The sequence below is a fragment of the Procambarus clarkii genome, unplaced genomic scaffold (genome assembly GCF_040958095.1).
Source record: "Procambarus clarkii isolate CNS0578487 unplaced genomic scaffold, FALCON_Pclarkii_2.0 HiC_scaffold_348, whole genome shotgun sequence".
Lineage (NCBI taxonomy): Eukaryota > Metazoa > Arthropoda > Malacostraca > Decapoda > Cambaridae > Procambarus > Procambarus clarkii.
The window spans coordinates 131,505-153,247 of NW_027189381.1; the positions used below are offsets into that span (position 1 = coordinate 131,505).

General features: G+C 43.7%; 1 long non-coding RNA gene across 1 annotated transcript in view; it reads right to left on the reverse strand.

Moving 5' to 3' along the window:
- LOC138361403 (uncharacterized) overlaps window positions 1-20,063 on the reverse strand; it is an 82,571-nt gene extending 62,508 nt beyond the window's left edge. Inside the window, exons 1-2 of the long non-coding RNA XR_011226956.1 lie at window positions 19,988-20,063; window positions 16,075-16,117 (exon numbers count right to left, since the gene is read on the reverse strand). This is a non-coding gene — a long non-coding RNA (uncharacterized lncRNA). The remainder of the gene's footprint in view (window positions 1-16,074; window positions 16,118-19,987) is intronic.
- Between the last annotated feature and the right edge of the window lie 1,680 nt (window positions 20,064-21,743).

Genomic DNA, 21,743 nt, shown 5'->3' on the forward strand with positions numbered 1-21,743 from the left:
ATTTTGGAGCCAACGTCTGGCTCTCTGCACGTATTCATATTTTGATATTATGACTTTTTATACCCAACATATGCCAAGTACTGAATGTGGCAGAGAGTCACATTTGGCGCACACTCCCCTGTAGTTTTCAAAATATCCCAAACATCCCAATTTCGAGGCCTTAGCTATATTTTGGAGGCAAATTTTGGCTCTATGCACGTATTCGCAGTTTGAAATTACGACTTTTTTATACCCAAAATATGCGAAGTACTGAAAATGGTCACAAATGTCCCAAACCTCCCTGCAGTTTTAAAAATATCCCAAATATCCCAATTTCGAGGCCTGAGGCATATTTTGGAGCCAAATTCTGGTGCTCTGCACGTATTCGCAGTTTGAAATTACGACTTTTTATACCCAACATATGCCAAGTCCTGAGAGCGGCATTGAGTCACATTTGGCACAAACTCCCATGCAGTTTTCAAACATATCCCAAATATCCCTATTTCGAGGCCTGAGCTATAATTTGGGTCCAAATTCTGGGTCTCTGCACGTATTCGCAGTTTGAAATTCCGAATTTAATACTCAACATATGCCAAGTACTGAAACCGCCATTGGTCAAATTTGTCCCAATCTCCCCTGTAGTTTTCAAAATATCCTAAACATCTCAATTTCGAGGCCTGAGCCATATTTTGGAGCCAAATTCTGGCTCTCAGCACGTATTCGCAGTTTGAAATTACGACTTTTTATACCCAACAAATGCCAAGTACTGAATGCGACGTTTGGTCACATTTGTCCCAAACCTCTCTGCAGTTTTCAAATAATCCCAAACATGGTAATTTCGAGGCCTGAGCCATAGTTTGGAGCAAAATTCTGGCTCTCTGCACGTATTGGCAGTTTAAAATTACGACTTTATATAAGCAACATATGCCAAGTACTGAAAGTGGCAGAGAGTCACATTTGGCGCACACTCCCCTGTAGTTTTCAAAATATCCCAAACATCCCAATTTCGAGGCCTGAGCCATATTTTGGAGGGAAATTTTGGTTCTATGCACGTTTTCGCGGTTTGAAATTACGACATTTTATACCCAACATATGCCAAGTCCTGAAAGCGGCAGTTAGTCACATTTTGCACAAACTCCCCTGCAGTTTTCAAAATATCACAAATATCCCAATTTCGTGGCCTTAGCCATGTTTTGGAGCCAAATTCTGGCTCTCTACACGTATTCGCTGTTTGAAATTGCGACTTTTTTTATGCCCAACATATGCCAAGTACTGAAAGCGGCGTTTGGTCACATTTCTCCCAAACCTCCCTGCAGTTTTCTAAATATCCCAAACATCCCAATATCGAGGCCTGAGTCATATATTGGAGCCAACGTCTGGCTCTCTGCACGTATTCATATTTTGATATTACGACCTTTTATACCCAACATATGCCAAGTAATGAAAGTGGCAGTGAGTCACATGTTGCGCAAACTCCCTTGCAGTTTTCAAAATATCCCAAACATCTCAATTTCAAGGCCTGAGCCATATTTTGGAGCCAAATTCTTGCTCTCTGCACGTATTCGCAGTTTGAAATTACGACTTTTTATACCCAACTTATGCCAAGTACTGAAAGCGGCGTTTGGTCACATTTGTCCCAAAGCTCCCTGCAGTTTTCAAAATATCCCAAACATGCTAATTTCGAGGCCTGAGCCATATTTTGGAGCTAAATTCTGGCTCTCTGCACGTATTCGCACTTTGAAATTACGAATTTTTAAACCCAACATTTGCCAAGATCTGAACGCGGCGTTTGGTCATATTTGTCCCAAACCCCCCTGCAGTTTTCAAAATATCCCAAACATCCCAATTTCGAGGACTGAGGCATATTTTGGAGCGAAATTTTAGCTCTATGCACGTATTCGCAGTTTGAAATTACGACTTTTTATACCCAACATATGCCAAGTCCTGAGAGCGGCATTGAGTCACATTTTCCACAAACCCCCCTGCAGTTTTCAAAATATCCAAAACATCTCAATTTCGAGGCCTGAGCCATATTTTGGAGCCAAATTCTGGCTCTATGCACGTATTCGCAGATTGAATTTACGACTTATTATACCCAACATAAACCTAGTCCTGAAAGCGGCAGTGAGTCACATTTTGCACAAACTCCCTTGTAGTTTTCGAAATATCCCAAATATCCCAATTTCGACGCCTGAGCCATATTTTGGAGCCAAATTTTGGCTCTCTGCAAGTTGTCGACGTTTGATATTACGATATTTACACCCAACATATGCCAAGTACTGAAAGCGGAAGTGAGTCACATTTTCCACAAACTCCCCTGCACTTTTCAAAATATCCCAAACATCCCAATTTCGAGGCTTGAGCCATATTTTGGATCCAAATTCTGGCTCTCTGCACGTATTCGCTGTTTGAAGTTACGACTTTTTTATACCCAACATATGCGATGTACTCAGAGTGGCGTTTGGTCACATTTGTCCCAATCCTCCCTTCAGTTTACAAAATATCCCAAATATCCCAATTTCGAGGCCTGAGCCATAATTTGGAGCCAAATTCAAGCTCTTTGCACGTATTCGCAGTTTGAAATTACGACATTTTTGTACCCAACATATGCCAAGTACTGAAAGCGGCGTTTGGTTTCATTTGTCCCAAACCTCCCTGCAGTTTTCAAGATATCCCAAACATCCCAATATCGAGGGCTGAGCCATATTTTGGAGCCAACGTCTGGCTCTCTGCACGTATTCATATTTTGATATTATGACTTTTTATACCCAACATATGCCAAGTACTAAAAGTGGCAGTGAGTCACATTTGGCGCACACTCCCCTGTAGTTTTCAAAATATCCCAAACATCCCAATTTCGAGTCCTTAGCCATATTTTGGAGGCAAATTTTGGCTCTATGCACGTATTCGCGGTTTGAAATTAAAACATTTTATAACCAACATATGCCAAGTCCTGAAAGCAGCAGTGAGTAACATTTCGCACAAACTCCCCTGCAGTTTTCAAAATATCCCAAACATCCCAATTTCGAGACCTGAGCCATATTTTGGAGCCAAATTCTGGCTCTCTGCACGTATTCGCAGTTTGAAATTACGACTTTTTTATACCCAACATATGCCAAGTACTGAAAATGGTCACAAATGTCACAAACCTCCCTGCAGTTTTCAAAATATCCCAAATATCCCAATTTCGAGGCCTGAGGCATATTTTGGAGCCAAATTCTGGTGCTCTGCACGTATTCGCAGTTTGAAATTACGACTTTTTATACCCAACATATGCCAAGTCCTGAGAGCGGCATTGAGTCACATTTGGCACAAACTCCCATGCAGTTTTCAAAAATATCCCAAATATCCCAATTTCGAGGCCTGAGCCATAATTTGGGTCCAAATTCTGGGTCTCTGCACGTATTCGCAGTTTGAAATTGCAAATTTAATACTCAACATATGCCAAGTACTGAAACCGCCGTTTGGTCAAATTAGTCCCAATCTCCCCTGCAGTTTTCAAAATATCCTAAACATCTCAATTTCGAGGCCTGAGCCATATTTTGGAGCAAAATTCTAGCTCTCAGCACGTATTCGCAGTTTGAAATTACGACTTTTTATACCCAACAAATGCCAAGTACTGAATGCGGCGTTTGGTCACATTTGTCCCAAACCTCCCTGCAGTTTTCAAAATATCCCAAACATGCTAATTTCGAGTCCTGAGCCATAGTTTGGAGCAAAATTCTGACTCTCTGCACGTATTCATATTTTGATATTACGACTTTTTATACCCAACATATGCCAAGTACTGAAAGCGGCAGTGAGTCACATTTTGAACAAACTCCTCTGCAGTTTTCAAAATATCCTAAATATCCCAATTTCGAGGCCTGAGCCATATATTGGAGCCAAATTCTGGCTCTATGCACGTTTTCTCGGTTTGAAATTACGACATTTTATACCCAACATATGCCAAGTCCTGAAAACGGCAGTGAGTCACATTTTGCACAAACTCCCCTGCAGTTTTCGAAATATCCCAAATATCCCAATTTCGAGGCCTTAGCCATGTTTTGGAGCAAAATGCTGGCTCTCTGCACGTATTCGCAGTTTGAAATTGCGACTTGTTTATACCCAACATATGCCAAGTACTGAAAGCGAAGTTTGGTTACATTTGTCCCAAACCTCCCTTCAGTTTACAAAATATCCCAAATATCCCAATTTTGAGGCCTGAGTCATAATTTGGAGCCAAATTCAAGCTCTCTGCACGTATTCGCAGTTTGAAATTACGACATTTTTGTACCCAACATATGCCAAGTACTGAAACCGGCGTTTGGTTACATGTGTCCCAAACCTCCCTGCAGTTTTCAAGATATCCCTAACATCCCAATATCGAGGGCTGAGCCATATTTTGGAGCCAACGTCTGGCTCTCTGCACGTATTCATATTTTGATATTATGACTTTTTATACCCAACATATGCCAAGTACTGAAAGTGGCAGAGAGTCACATTTGGCGCACACTCCCCTGTAGTTTTCAAAATATCCCAAACATCCCAATTTCGAGGCCTTAGCCATATTTTGGAGGCAAATTTTGGCTCTATGCACGTATTCGCGTTTTGAAATTACGACATTTTATAACCAACATATGCTAAGTCTTGAAAGCAGCAGTGAGTCACATTTCGCACAAACTCCCCTGCAGTTTTCAAAATATCCCAAACATCCCAATTTCGAGACCTGAGCCATATTTTGGAGCCAAATTCTGGCTCTCTGCACGTATTCGCAGTTTGAAATTACGACTTTTTTATACCCAACATACGCCAAGTACTGAAAATGGTCACAAATGTCCCAAACCTCCCTGCAGTTTTCAAAATATCCCAAATATCACAATTTCGAGGCCTGAGGCATATTTTGGAGCCAAATTCTGGTGCTCTGCACGTATTCGCAGTTTGAAATTACGACTTTTTATACCCAACATATGCCAAGTCCTGAGAGCGGCATTGAGTCACATTTGGCACAAACTCCCATGCAGTTTTCAAAAATATCCCAAATATCCCAATTTCGAGGCCTGAGCCATAATTTGGGTCCAAATTCTGGGTGTCTGCACGTATTCGCAGTTTGAAATTGCGAATTTAATACTCAACATATGCCAAGTACTGAAACCGCCGTTTGATCAAATTAGTCCCAATCTCCCCTGCAGTTTTCAAAATATCCTAAACATCTCAATTTCGAGGCCTGAGCCATATTTTGGAGCCAAATTCTGGCTCTCTGCACGTATTCGCAGTTTAAAATTACGACTTTTATACCCAACATCTTCCAAGTACTGAAAGCAGCAGTGAGTCACATTTTGCACAAACTCCCCTGCACTTTTCAAAATATCCAAAATATCCCAATTTCGATGCCCGAGCCATATTTTGGAGCCAAATTCTGGCTCTCTGCACGTATTCGCAGTTTGAAATTACGACTTTTTATACCCAACATATGCAAAGTACTGAAAGCAGCAGTGAGTCACATTTTGCACAATCACCCCTGCAGTTTTCAAAATATCCCAAATATCCTATTTTCGAGGCCTGAGCCAGATTTTGGAGCCAAATTCTGGCTCTCTGCACGTATTCGCAGTTTGAAATTACGACTTTTTTATACCCAACATATGCCAATGCATATGGTCACATTTGTCTCAATCCCCCCCACAGTTTTCAAAATATCCCAAACATCCCAATTTCGAGGCCTGAGCCATATTTTGTAGCCAAATTCTGGCTCTATGCACGTATTCGCATTTTGAAATTACTACTTTTTATACCCAACATATGCCAAGAAGTAAAAGCGGCGTTTGGTCACATCTGTCCCAATCCCCCCTGCTGTTTTCGAAATATCCCAATTTCGAGGCCTGAGCAATATTTTGGAGCCAAATTCTTGCTCTCTGCACGTATTCGCAGTTTGAAATTACGACTTTTTATACCCAACATATGCTAAGTACTGAAAGCGGCACTGAGTCACATTTTGCACAAACTCCCCTGCAGTTTTCAAAATATCCCAATACGACTTTTTATACCAAACATATGCCAAGTATGGAAAGCGGCGTTTGGTCACATTTGTCCCAATCCCCCCTGCAGATTTAAAAATATCCCAAACATCCCAATTTCGAAGCCTGAGCCATATTTTGGAGCCAAATTCTGGCTCTCTGCACGTATTCGCAGTTTGATATTACGACTTTTTATACCCAACATATGCTAGGTACTGAAAGCGGCGTTTGGTAACATTTGACCCAAACCTCCCTGCAGTTTTCAAAATATCCCAAACGTCCAAATTTCGAGGCCTGAGCCATATTTTGGAGCCAAATTCTGGCTCTCTGCATGTATTCGCAGTTTGAAATTACGACTTTTTATACCCAACATATGCCAAGTACTGAAAGCAGCACTGAGTCACATTTTGCACAAACTCCCCTGCAGTTTTCAAAATATCCCAAACATCCCAATTTCGAGGCCTGAGCCATATATTGGAGCCAAATTCTGGCTCTCTGCACGTATTCGCAGTTTGAAATTCGACTTTTTATACCCTACATATGCCAAGTACTGAAAGCGGCAGTGAGTCACATTTTACACAAACTCCCCTGCAGTTTTGAAAATATCCCAAATATCCCAATTTTGTGGCCTGAGCCATATTTTGGAGCCAAATTCTGGCTCTCTGCACGTATTCGCATTTTGAAATTACGACTTTTTATACCCAACATGTGGCAAGTTCTGAAACGGCAATGAGTCACATTTTAAACAAACTCCTCCGCAGTTTTCAAAATATCCCAATTTCGAGGCCTGAGCCATATTTTGGAGCCAAATTCTGGCTCTCTGCACGTATTCGCAGTTTGAAATTATGACTTTTTATACCCAACATATGCCAAGTTCTGAAAGCGGCAGTGAGTCACATTTTGAACAAACTCCTCTGCAGTTTTCAAAATATCCTAAATATCCCAATTTCGAGGCCTGAGCCATATTTTGAAGCCAAATTCTGGCTCTCTGCACGTATTCGCAGTTTGAAATTACGACTTTTTATACCCAACATATGCCAAGTATGGAAAGCGGCGTTTGGTCACATTTGTCCCGAACCTCCCTGCAGTTTTAAAAATATCCCAAACATCAAAATTTCGAAGCCTGAGCCATATTTTGGAGCCAAATTCTGGCTCTCTGCACTTATTCGCAGTTTGATATTACGACTTTTTATACCCAACATATGTCAAGTACTGAAAGCGGCAGTGAGTCACATTTTGCACAAACTCCCCTGCAGTTTTCAAAATATCAAAAACATCCCAATTTCGAGGCCTGAGCCATATTTTGGAGCCAAATTCTGGCTCTCTGCACGTATTCGCAGTTTGAAATTAGGACTTTTTATACCCAACATATGCCAAGTACTGAAAACGGCAGTGAGTCACATTTTGCACAAACTCCCCTGCAGTTTTCAAAATATCCCAAACATCCCAATTTCGAGGCCTGAGCCATATATTGGAGCCAAATTCTGGCTCTTTGCACGTATTCGCATTTTGAAATTTTACTTTTTATACCCAACATATGCCAAGTATTGAAAGCGGCGTTTGGTTACATTTGTCCCAAACCTCCCTGCAGTTTTCAAAATATCCCAAACATCCCAATTTCAAAGCCTGAGCCATATTTTGGAGCCAAATTCTGGCTCTCTGCACTTATTCGCAGTTTGATATTACGACTTTTTATACCCAACATATGCCAAGTACTGAAAGCGGCAGTGAGTCACATTTTGCACAAACTCCCCTGCAGTTTTCAAAATATCAAAAACATCCCAATTTCGAGGCCTAAGCCATATATTGGAGCCAAATTCTGGCTCTCTGCACGTATTCGCAGTTTGAAATTACTACTTTTTATACCCAACATATGCCAGGTACTGAGAGCGGCGTTTGGTCACATTTGACCCAAACCTCCCTGCAGTTCTCAAAATATCCCAAACATCCAAATTTCGAGGCCTGAGCCATATTTTAAAGCCAAATTCTGTCTCTCTGCACGTATTCGCAGTTTGAAATTACTAATTTTTATACCTAACATATGCCAAGTACTGAAAGCGGCAATAAGTCACATTTTGCACAAACTCCCCTGCAGTTTTCAAAATATCCCAAACATCCCAATTTCGAGGCCTGAGCCATATATTGGAGCCAAATTCTGGCTCTTTGCACGTATTCGCATTTTGAAATTTGACTTTTTATACCCAACATATGCCAAGTACTGAAAGCGGCAGTGAGTCACATTTTGAACAAACTCCTCTGCAGTTTTCAAAATATCCTATATATCCCAATTTCGAGGCCTGAGCCATATATTGGAGCCAAATTCTGGCTCTCTGCCCGTATTCGAAGTTTGAAATAAGACTTTTTATACTCAATATGTGCCAAGTACTGAAAGCGGCAGTGAGTCACATTTTGCACAAACTCCCCTGCAGTTTTCAAAATATCCCAAACATCCCAATTTCGAGGCCTGAGCCATATATTGGAGCCAAATTCTGGCTCTCTGCACGTATTCGCAGTTTGAAATTACGACTTTTTATACCCAACATATGCCAAGTACTGAAAGCGGCAGTGAGTCACATTTTGCACAAACTCCCCTGCAGTTTTCAAAATATCCAAAATATCCCAATTTTGAGGCCTGAGCCATATTTTGGAGCCAAATTCTTGCTTTCTGCACGTATTCGCAGTTTGAAATTACGACTTTTTATACCCCACATATGCCAAGTACTGAAAGCGGCATTGAGTCACATTTTGCACAAACACCCCTGCAGTTTTCAAAATATCTTAATTTCGAGGCCTGAACAATATTTTGTAGCCAAGTTCTGGCTCTCTGCACGTATTCGCAGTTTGAAATTATTACTTTTTATACCCAACATATGCCAGGTACTGAAAGCGGTGTTTGGTCAAATTTGACCCAAACCTCCCTGCAGTTTTCAAAATATCCCAAACATCCCAATTTCGAGGCCTGAGCCATATTTTGCAGCCAAATTCTGGCTCTCTGCACGTATTCGCAGTTTGAAATTCGACTTTTTATACCCAACATATGCCAAGTACTGAAAGTGGCAGTGAGTCACATTTTGCACAAACTCCCCTGTAGTTTTCAAAATATCCAAAATATCCCAATTTTGAGGCCTGAGCCATATTTTGGAGCCAAATTCTTGCTTTCTGCACGTATTCGCAGTTTGAAATTACGACTTTTTATACCCCACATATGCCAAGTACTGAAAGCGGCATTGAGTCACATTTTGCACAAACTCCCCTGCAGTTTTCAAAATATCTTAATTTCGAGGCCTGAACAATATTTTGTAGCCAAATTCTGGCTCTCTGCACGTATTCGCAGTTTGAAATTATTACTTTTTATACCCAACATATGCCAGGTACTGAAAGCGGTGTTTGGTCAAATTTGACCCAAACCTCCCTGCAGTTTTCAAAATATCCCAAACATCCCAATTTCGAGGCCTGAGACATATTTTGCAGCCAAATTCTGGCTCTCTGCACGTATTCGCAGTTTGAAATTCGACTTTTTATACCCAACATATGCCAAGTACTGAAAGTGGCAGTGAGTCACATTTTGCACAAACTCCCCTGCAGTTTTCAAAATATCCCAAATATCCCGATTTTGTGGCCTGAGCCATATTTTGGAGCCAAATTCTGGCTCTCTGCACGTATTCGCAGTTTGAAATTACAACTTTTTATACCCAACTTGGCCCGGGAAATGGCCCGGGTACAGGCCCAGAAATGGCCCGGGTACAGGCCCAGAAATGGCCCGGGTACAGGCCCAGATATGGCCCGGGTACAGGCCCAGAAATGGCCCGGGTACCGGCCCAGAAATGGCCCGGGTACAGGCCCAGAAATGGCCCGGGTACAGGCCCAGAAATGGCCCGGGTACAGACCCAGAAATGGCCCGGGTACAGACCCAGAAATGGCCCGGGTACAGACCCAGAAATGGCCCGGGTACAGGCCCAGAAATGGCCCGGGTACAGGCCCAGAAATGGCCCCGGTACAGGCCCAGAAATGGCCCAGAAATGGCCCTGGTACAGGCCCAGAAATGGCCCTGGTACAGGCCCAGAAATGGCCCAGGTACAGGCCCAGAAATGACCCGGGGACAGGCCCAGAAATGGCCCGGGTACAGGGACAGAAATGGCCCGGGGACAGGCCCAGAAATGGCCCGGGTACAGGCCCAGAAATGGCCCAGGTACAGGCCCAGAAATGGCCTGGGTACAGGCCCAGAAATGGCCCGGGTACAGGCCCAGAAATGGCCCGGGTACAGGTCCAGAAATGGCCCGGGTACAGGCCCAGAAATGGCCCTGGTACAGGCCCAGATATGGCCCGGGTACAGGCCCAGAAATGGCCCGGGTACAGGCCCAGAAATGGCCCATGTACAGGCCCAGAAATGGCCCGGGTACAGGCCCAGAAATGGCCCGGGTACAGGCCCAGAAATGGCCCGGGTACAAGCCCAGAAATGGCCTGGGTACAGGCCCACAAATGGCCCGGGAACAGGCCCACAAATGGCCCGGGTACAGGCCCAGAAATGGCCCGGGTACAGGCCCAGAAATGGCCCGGGTACAGGCCCAGAAATGGCCCGGGTACAGACCCAGATATGGCCCGGGTACAGGCCCAGAAATGGCCCGGGTACAGGCCCAGAAATAACCCGGGTACAGGCCCAGAAATGGCCCGGGTACAGGCCCAGAAATGGCCCGGGTACAGGCCCAGAAATGGCCCGGGTACAGGCCCAGATATGGCCCGGGTACAGACCCAGAAATGGCCCGGGTACAGGCACAGAAATGGCCCGGGTACAGGCCCAGAAATGGCCCCGGTACAGGCCCAGAAATGGCCCCGGTACAGGCCCAGAAATGGCCCAGAAATGGCCCTGGTACAGGCCCAGAAATGGCCCTGGTACAGGCCCAGAAATGGCCCTGGTACAGGCCCAGAAATGACCCGGGTACAGGCCCAGAAATGGCCCGGGTACAGGGACAGAAATGGCCCGGGGACAGGCCCAGAAATGGCCCGGGTACAGGCCCAGAAATGGCCCCGGTACAGGCCCAGAAATGGCCCGGGTACAGGCCAAGAAATGGCCCGGGTACAGGCCCAGAAATGGCCCTGGTACAGGCCCAGATATGGCCCGGGTACAGGCCCAGAAATGGCCCGGGTACAGGCCCAGAAATGGCCCATGTACAGGCCCAGAAATGGCCCGGGTACAGGCCCAGAAATGGCCCGGGTACAGGCCCAGAAATGGCCCGGGTACAAGCCCAGAAATGGCCCGGGTACAGGCCCACAAATGGCCCGGGTACAGGCCCAGAAATGGCCCGGGTACAGGCCCAGAAATGGCCCGGGTACAGGCCCAGAAATGGCCCGGGTACAGGCCCAGAAATGGCCCGGGTACAGGCCCAGAAATAGCCCGGGTACAGGCCCAGAAATGGCCCGGGTACAGGCCCAGAAATGGCCCGGGTACAGGCCCAGAAATAACCCTGGTACAGGCCCAGAAATGGCCCGGGTACAGGCCCAGAAATGGCCCGGGTACAGGCCCAGAAATGGCCCGGGTACAGGCCCTGAGATGGCCCGGGTACAGGCCCAGAAATGGCCCGGGGAAAAGGCCCAGAAATTACCCGGGTACAGGCCCAGAAATGGCCCTGGTACAGGCCCAGAAATGGCCCTGGTACAGGCCCAGAAATGGCGCTAGTACAGGCCCAGAAATGGCCCGGTACAGGCTCAGAAATGGCCCGGGTACAGGCTCAGAAATGGCCCGGGTACAGGCCCAGAAATGGCCCATGTACAGGCCCAGAAATGGCCCGGGTACAGGCCCAGAAATGGCCCGGGTACAGGCCCAGAAATGGCCCGGGTACAAGCCCAGAAATGGCCCGGGTACAGGCCCAGAAATGGCCCAGGGACAGGCCCAGAAATGGCCCGGGTACAGGCCCAGAAATGGCCCGGGTACAGGCCCAGAAATGGCCCGGATACAGGCCCTGAAATGGCCCGGGTACAGCCCCAGAAATGACCCGGGTCCAGGCCCAGAAATGGCCCGGGTACAGGCCCAGAAATGGCCCGGGTACAGGCCCAGAAATGGCCCGGGTACAGGCCCAGAAATGGCCCGGGTACAGGCCCAGAAATGGCCCGGGTACAGGCCCAGAAATGGCCCGGGTAAAGGCCCAGAAATGGCCCGGGTACAGGCCCAGAAATGGCCCGGGTACAGGCCCAGAAATGGCCCGGGTACAGGCCCAGAAATGGCCCGGGTACAGGCCCAGAAATGGCCCTGGTACAGGCCCAGAAATGGCCCTGGTACAGGCCCAGAAATGGCCTGGGTACAGGCCCAGAAATGGCCCGGGTACAGGCCCAGAAATGGCCCGGCTACAGGCCCAGAATTTGGCTCCGAAATATGGCTCAGGCCTCGAATTTGGGATATTTAGGATATTTTGAAAGCTGCAGGGGAGTTTGTGCAAAATGTGACTCACTGCCGCTTTCAGGACTTGGCATATGTTGGGAATAAAAAGTCGTAATTTCAAACTGCGAATACGTGCAGAAAGCCAGAATTTGGCTCCAAAATATTGCTCAGGCCTCAAAATTGGGATGTTTGGGATATTTTGAAAACTGCAGGGAGGTTTGGGACAAATGTGACCAAACGCCGCTTTCAGTACTTCGCATATGTTGGGTAAAAAAAGTCTTAATATCAAACAGCGAATACGCACAGAGCGCCTGAATTTAGCTCCAAAATATGGCTCAGGCCTCGAAATTGGGATATTTGTGATATTTTGAAAACTGCAGGGGAGTTTGTGCAAAATGTGACTCACTGCCGCGTTTAGGACTTGGTATATGTTGGGTATAAAAAGTCGAAATTTCAAACTGCGAATACGTGCATTGAGCCAGAATTTAGCTCCAAAATATGGCTCAGGCCTCGAAATTGGGATGTTTGGGATATTTTGAAAACTGCAGGAGAGTTTGGGACAAATATTACCTAATGCCGCTTTCAGTACTTGGCATAGGTTGGGTATTAAAAAGTCGCAATTTCAAACTGCGAATACGTGCAGAGAGCCAGAATTTGGCTCTAAAATATGGCTCAGGCCTCAAAATTGGGATGTTATGGATGTTTTGAAATTTGCAGGGGGGATTGGGACAAATGTTGCCAAACGCCGCTTTCAGTACTTGGCATATGTTGGGTATAAAAATTAGTAATATCAAACTGCGAATACGTGCAGAGCCAGGATTTGGCTCCAAAATATGGCTCAAGCCTCGAAATTGGGATATTTGGGATATTTTGAAAACTGCAGGGAGGTTGGGACAAATGTGACCAAACGCCGCTTTCAGTACTTGTTTTATGTTGGGTATAAAAAAGTCGCAATTTCAAACTGCGAAAACGTGCAGAGAGCCAGAATTTGGCTCCAAAATATGGCTCAGGCCTCGAAATTGGGATATTTGGGATATTTCGAAAACTGCATGGCAGTTTGTGCAAAATGTCACTCACTGCCGCTTTCAGGACTTGGCATATGTTGGGTATAAAAAGTCGTAATTTCAAACTGCGAATACGTGCAGAGATCCAGAATTTGGCTCCAAAATAAGGCTCAGGGCTCGAAATTGGGAAATTTGGGATATTTTGAAAACTGCAGGGAGGATTGGGACAAATGTGACCAAACGCCGCTTTCAGTACTTAGCACATGTTGGGTATAAAAAGTCGTAATTTCAAACTGCGAATACGTGCAGAGATCCAGAATTTGGCTCCAAAATAAGGCTCAAGCCTCGAAATTGGGATGTTTGGGATATTTTGAAAACTGCAGGGGAGTTTGTGCAAAATGTGACTCATTGCCGCTTTCAGGACTTAGCATATGTTGGGTTTAAAAATTCGTAATATCAAACTGCGAATACGTGTAGAGAGCCAGAATTTGGCTCCAAAATATGGCTCAGGCTTCGATATTGGGATGTTTGGGATATTTTGAAAACTGCAGGAAGGTTTGGGACAAATGTGACCAAACGCCGCTTTCAGTACTTGGCATATGTTGGGTATAAAAAATCTTAATATCAAACTGCGAATACGTGCAGAGAGCCTCAATTTGGCTTCAAAATATGGCTCCGGCCTCGAAATTGGGGTGTTTGGGATATTTTGAAAACTGCAGGGGAGTTTGTGCAAAATGTGACTCATTGCCGCTTTCAGTACTTTGCATATGTTGGGTATATTAAGTTGTAATATCAAACTGCGAATACGTGCAGAAAGCCAGAATTTGGCTCCAAAATATGGCTCAGGCCTCGATATTGGGATGTTTGGGATATTTTTAAAACTGCAGGGGGGATTGGGACAAATGTGACCAAACGCCGCTTTCAGCACTTGGCATATTTTGGGTATAAAAAGTCGTAATATTAAACTGCGAATACGTGCATAGAGCCAGAATTTGGCTCTAAAATATGGCGTCCATTAGGGAGGCTCCGGCCTCCCCCGATGCTGTGAGCCCCTGGATAGCTGCAGTGAATTTGGCTCTAAAATATGGCGTCCATTAGGGAGGCTCCAGCCTCCCCCGATGCTGTGAGTCCCTGGATAGCTGCAGTGAGCACACACTGGCCCAAAAAAGCCAGCTGAATTCAAAGATGAGCTCCAGGCGAGGTGTGGAAAGAAAGTCCAGCTAGGAGCGTTCAAACTGCGCGCCTTTCGGCTTTGAATCTCTTCCACAACGAAATCTTTTATTGTAGAGCTGTTGACAACATACCTTTATCTCAACTTAAGTTTTCGCCACGCATAATTTTTTCTCATTTGGAAAATACATTATCATCTTCACTATAAATGACTACTATAGCGTGTCATTTCTGCTCACACTCATCTCTAAATAAAATGATTACAAATACTTCCCAAGACATAAACTGCCTCATCCAGCCCGCCTCTTCCCTCATTCCAAATCCACAAACCCACCAACAATCCTCCAACTTCATGGGAAGGTCAAGCTTCCCATGACCTTGGAGTCATTGGATATGGGTTTGTGGATGGCCTGACCTAGCAGTTTATGCCTTTGGGGAGATCTCCCCCCCCTGGCATATGCATTAAAGATATATAATGCATATGCCAGCCAGTCCAAGTCTAATCTTAAGATTATTCTCCTATCTCTCAATTCAAGGTTAAACATTCAAGGTTAAATGTTTGCCCTTGATCACCAGCAGTAATTGAGGATACAGATGTAAGCTGATTGGAGAGTCGCGTTCTGAGTGTAAACTAGTAGAACGTAAGTCAAGAAACTGCAGATGGCCTATTGTCCTGCACGTGGCACTTCCTATTTATATCCACCTACACTCATTCATATTCGTCTAACCTAAGCTTCAACCAATCAAAGATTCCTATGCCTATTATGATCCAGTAATATGGATCCAGTGATCCAGTAGTATGATCCACAATCGATTTGAGAATGGTCCAGGACGGACCGAAACGTCGTTGTCCCTTCACCTTCTAGTGTGTGGTCTGGTCAACATACTTCAGCCACGTTATTGTGACTCTTCGTCTGCACATGATCCAGTAATTTGTTCCACAAATCCACAACCCAGTTACCAAACCAGTATTTACCCATGTATTTCCTAAATCTGAACTTATCTTCATTTAAAGCCTTATCAATAGCTTCCTTGTTATGCCCATTCATCTACTTGTAAACTTCAATCATGTCACGTTAAGGTTTTTCCAACATCTCTTCATACGGAAGCTTTCTAATTTGCGGGATTATTTTTGTCATCCTAACTGACGTGTTCTAGTGAATTATGTCCTTTCTTTAGCATGGCGACCAAAACTGAACAGCATAATCTAAATGGGACCTAAAAACAATACGTTAATAAACCCAGCCGACTTATTGCTAACTCTTCTATAAATAAATCTATGGGAAAGAAAAGCTCTCAGCCTGCTAACAAGAGTGTACAAATCCACAAGGGCCGGGACGAGGATTCAAACCTGCATCCGAGAGCATCCCAGACGCTGCCGTAATCGACTGAGCTACGACATGGTCAAAAGGAGTTGAAACCGAATTTCTACTGAAATTACTGGATCCTGCAGCCTCTCCGAGGCACAAACCAGTGTTAGTGTAACAAGAATGTGAAGTTTTCTACGTCCATCTACTTCCACCCGCTCCTCCCCAGAACTAGTTGTTAACTTTACCTTGACTCCTCTGATCCAATACTTGTCCACACGTGCCACACTCCTGAAAAAATATTTTTTACATATATTAAGTAATTATCAAAAGAATGCACCAAACCAGTTAGACTATGTAGCACCAGGGTAAGTATAAACAGTTTATTTCAAATACAATCGAGTAAGAAAATACAATTATGAATTTCAAGAACACTGGAACCAATCACTGGAAAGGTGAAATTGCAATAGAGATTAATTACAGATTGTATCAACAATAGCGAGTAGGCAAGACTGATAAGACTGCAATAGCCTAACGGAATACATTTTTGTCTCCGACTCATGAGGCTATGGTTAAGCATCAATGTTCTTTTAAAGTTACATAGAAACACATTACCTTATTAGGGTCTCCCACTAAAACAAACCTTTAGCTAACCTTAGATAAAAGTACTGTGTATTATTAATTTATATAGCTGTCTATTGGCCTAAATTATATAAATAACGTGTTTAAAACCTCTTAAGTACAGTATATGGTCTCTGAGCACTAAACTAACGTTAGAAGCCTAGTGATTACATTGTCAAAAATGACCATTTACAGGTGAATTCATTTTACATCGCAGAGTAAACAAGATGCAAACAATTAACATCTTCCATCTATTTGATAAACAATTATCTAGTCGTCCCTTCACTTTCTAGTGTGTGGTTTGGTCAACATATTTCAGCCCCCGTTATTGTGACTCCTCATCTGCAATTATCTTCCCCATTTATCTGCACAATTGCTATCCTGCTATAACCACTCCATCGCCCTAGTCGTTAACACTAAACAATCTAGGGCGACTTGTTGCTGAACATTATATGCCACCTTTAGCTTAGCTACAAGACACCGTGTACATATTATGAAACTACCTCTAATGTCATAATGCAGCAGTTTGCGCGCTCAAAATACAGATTGACAAACTCCTCAGGAACCGTAGGGGAACTTTTGACAAACCGCCAGCTTCCTGTTGCCGTAGATGGCACCATGGAGAAATGGTGGCCCTCTGGTAAATTTAAGTAAATATTACCTAGGAGTTATGATGTACCAGCCATTAAACATCTGGGACTCACAGTTAATATGAAAACAATCCTTAAGAATAGTTAAACGAACAACATTGAATATTGAACTGTAAGAGTCTCTTGTGGCCCCATCTGGCCTACTGTGTCCTAATATGGAAACCTCACTTTAAAAACACATCAATGATTTTCCGCTTTGGATAAAGTTCAAGACAGCAACAACAATCATGCCAGAACTTGTTCAACTGTCACTACCTCGAATCTTTGAAGGACTAACACTATAAAAGTTTAAATTGTTATAGATTTAGATAGATTAGCCTATAAATTTTCCTAGAAATTACCTACTTAATATTATCTGTTAAATTAAGGACCTGCCCGAAGTCCTATGCGTACTAGTTGCTTTACAAGAATGTTAACACATAGGGCTATGTACTCCTTGTCACCTGTCCTCTTAAAAATAGCGTCGCTTTGGCCGTTTACCCGTATGGCCGAATATGGACATAATTTGAAAATGAAAAAAAATGAAAATAAATTTGGGATTTTTTTTGTCAACAACAATAAGTTATGGGTCCTCTGATAGGTTAGGTGGGCAGGAAATTCTCATAAAGTTTCAAAACGTTATGAAAAATGTTAATGGAAAGAATCCTCTTCTAAGTTTGCCGAGTAAGCCGGACAACTCAAACAGAAAACGGAACAGTGCGTCACTTTTGTGAGTCGATTTCATTTCAAATTACGTCCAAATTTGGCCATAGCGCCGCGCATACCAGCCAAAAGTGACGTTAGTTTTAAGAGGACGGGTTGATCAGTAACCCAATATAACTTGTAGTTATATAAATAAATAAATAACAGCCGAGGCCTTTGTAATACTGACCAAGTTGGAGGTCATTAATACAGACCACTTCTCTAAAATGTCATATTTGACACAGACAGGCTGGACAACAGCTTCAAGCTCAATGAGCCACAATGTAACACAGACAATAGGGGTGTTGTTTCCCTCAAAGGATTATTAACCAATGAACCCGCTTAACCACTCAAGTCTGAAATGCCGAGTCATTCCTCTTGTTCCCAATATACACAAGACAAATCCTCAATAAAATAAGGGGGGGGTAGGAAGGCTAAACTTTGACAAGGCGCCGCCGTCTTGTCCCCGTCGAGGCCACTGTAGGTGGTGGCCCTTAGGTCAATTCATCATAGGAGCCCTTCTCCTTCCATCATTCTGAATCATGCTCATCATATTAACCTGCACCCCCTCAATCCCCCCCCCCTCCACCATCTTCACACAATCTGTGGCCAACATTTTTCGTTTCATTCAGATTTTCATCAAAATATGTCGAAGATTTCTCTTTGGGTTGTTTTAACGGGCATGGCAGCCGAGTGGACAGTGCTTCGGATTCATAATCCTGAGGTTCCGGGTTCGATCCCCCGTTGGAGGCTGAAACAAATGGGCACTTTCTTTCACCCTGATGACCCTGTTTACCTATCAGTAAATAAGTACCTGGGAGTTAGACAGCTGCTATGGGTTGCTTCCTGGGGGATGTGTAAGAAAAAGAAGGCCTGGTCGAGGACAGGGCCGTGGGGGACGCTAAGCCCCGAAATCATCTCAAGATAACCTTAAGATTGCTGGCTAACTACTGGCATGGCTATTAAGGCCACCACAAGCGCACTAATGACTTAACTAGCGGGTACACCTATGGCTGCCACCTGACAGTCACCTCTATATTTTGTCTAAATACATATAATATACGAAATAAAAACGAATAACAACATGAAGTACACACCCCGAACAATCCTTTCCATATTATGATTGAATAATGATATCTGTAACACATTTATTTTTTGCTCACTGGTAATTAACGTGACCCTTGCCAGGCGGGGGCTGGTCGACAAATGAGCCACACATTAAGAAGTGGGATTCCCAGACGCGCCACTCACCCTTACTTCACCATAATATCTAAACTGTCAACCTCTAATACAGTTAAGCATGTGACCACCAGAGGCGCTAATGCTCCCCTATTATTACCCCATCCATATAATGATTGTTCTCATTATTCATTGTTGCAACGTGTAAATACATTCATGTTCTGTAGTGACAGTGTCAGACCTCGAAGGAAGACTTGAAACACCCTTCTGAAGATGTATTATTAATTACGAAAATACTTAAGGAAATTCCTGTTTCAATTCTTCCTTCGTGGTCTGACACTGTCACATTTTCATCACGTGTTAATTGTCGTGATTTACACGCAGATTTTGTAGTGTATATACGACAACTTCAGGAAAGTAATGAGTAGCGGATTTAGTCTAAACAATAATATATGCGTTTTGTTTTTAGTGCCAAATTATCTGGCAAATATACATTTGGAGATATAGCTCAATCCTTCCTGTAGCCCAATCTTTCCTGTAGCCCAATCCTTCTTGTAGCCCAATCCTTCCTGTAGACCAATCCTTCCTGTAGCCCAATCCTTGCTGTAGCCCAATCCTTCCTTCCAAATCCGATTTGTAATATAATATTATTGGAGGTGTTGTGGTTTCTGTTCTAGGCTCAGGATTGTACCTGGTCCAGGTGTCATCTTATGTCGCGTTTATTTCTTTGTTGCTATATCCATTGTTCACCAACACTTCAGTTAACTTTCAAACTTCCTACTCACGTTGCTCCATTCTGAACAGTGGGTAAGGGCTCGACGAATATAAGTGTTTAGAACACTGGCTTTGTGTCTTTGGTAGCACTCACTCCTACTGTTTAGGCATAATCCGATGTTTGTAGGCTTAGTATATACGCTACTGCTTAGAGATGCTCCTGTTAAATTGTTTGTTTATTTGTCTACTTATACTGAATCCTTTTAAAGTTTGTCCTTATCTGTCATTTGCATCAAACCTCATCCCTCCCATTTACCTGTTTGGCAGTGAGTTCTGCTAATCGTGGATTGCTGTTACGTAGCTCATTTGGCTTCATAATAGTTGGATGGCTGAAATAAAAAGGCTTCAATTAAACAGAGCAGAAATTTATGAGAATGATATTCAAAAATACCAAATAGTTATTATTTTTTCTGTAGAAAACAATGTCTTACAGACAGGGTAAAACAAAAAATGAATGTAATGAAACATCATTTACTTGGCGAGAGCCAGAGGCTCCCTGGAGCTATCCAGGCTGATATGGATGTACTAGATTTTGGCATCAGTCAGTGTGAATGGAGTTCTACTGAATTGCAATCTCTCAGCAAATTAATTTTTTTTCACCCTCATTGTTTGCCGTGATCGCCAACATGGTGTTTAGAAAAAGTTGATCTGCTGCTGACCTCTTGCTAAATCTCTCCACTAAGTGACATTAGACACTGGATGAATCATAGATCAGCAGTGTTGTTGATCTAGATATAGCAGGTGCATCTGAGTGGGTTTGGATTAGTAGGAAAGCATCACGCACTAGCCCCAGTCACTATTCTGCAATATAAAAAAAATCCCCAATGCTTTCCACATCACTTTATTATACCCAACATATGCCAAGTACTGAAAGCGGCGTTTGGTCATATTTGTCCCAAACCTCCCTGCAGTTTTCAAAATATCCCAAACATCCTAATTTCGTGGCCTGAGCCATATTTTGGAGCCAAATTCTGGCTCTCTGCACGTATTCGCAGTTTGAAATTACGACTTTTTATACCCAACATATGCCAAGTACTGATAGCAGCAGTGAGACACATTTAGCACAAACTCCCCTGCAGTTTTCAAAATATCCCAAATATCCCAATTTCGACGCCTGAGCCATATTTTGGAGCCAAATTCTGGCTCCAAATTCTGGCACGTATTCGCAGTTTGAAATTACGACTTTTTATACCCAACATATGCCAAGTACTGATAGCAGCAGTGAGACACATTTCGCACAAACTCCCCTGCAGTTTTCGAAATATCCCAAATATCCCAATTTTGAGGCCTGATCCATATTTTGGAGCCAAATTCTAGCTCTCTGCACGTATTCGCAGTTTGAAATTACCACTTTTTTATACCCAACATATGCCAGGTACTGAAAGCGGCAAACATCCCAATTTCGAGGACTGAGCAATATTTTGGAGCCAAATTCTGGCTCTATGCACGTATTCGCAGTTTGAAATTACGACTTTTTATACCCAACATATTCCAAGAACTGAAAGCAGCAGTGAGTCACATTTTGCACAAACTCCCCTTCAGTTTTCAAAATATCCCAAATATCCCAATTTCGACGCCTGAGCCATATTTTGGCGCCAAATTCTGGCTCTCTGCACATATTCGCAGTTTGAAATTACGACTTTTTATACACAACATATGCCAAGTCCTGAAAGCGGCAGTGAGTCACATTTTGCACAAACTCCCCTGCAGTTTTCGAAATATCCTAAATATTGCAATTTCGATGCCTGAGCCATATTTTGGAGCCAAATTCTTGCTCTCTGCAGGTATTTGCAGTTTGAAATTACGAATTTTTTATACCCAACATATGCCAAGTACTGAATGCGGCATTTGGTTACATTTGTCCCAAACCTCCCTGCAGTTTTCAAAATATCCCAAACAACACAATATCGAGGACTGAGCCACATTTTGGAGCCAAATTCTGGCTCTATGCCCGTATTCGCGGTTTGAAATTACGAGATTTTATACCCAACATATGCCGTGTCCTGAAAGCG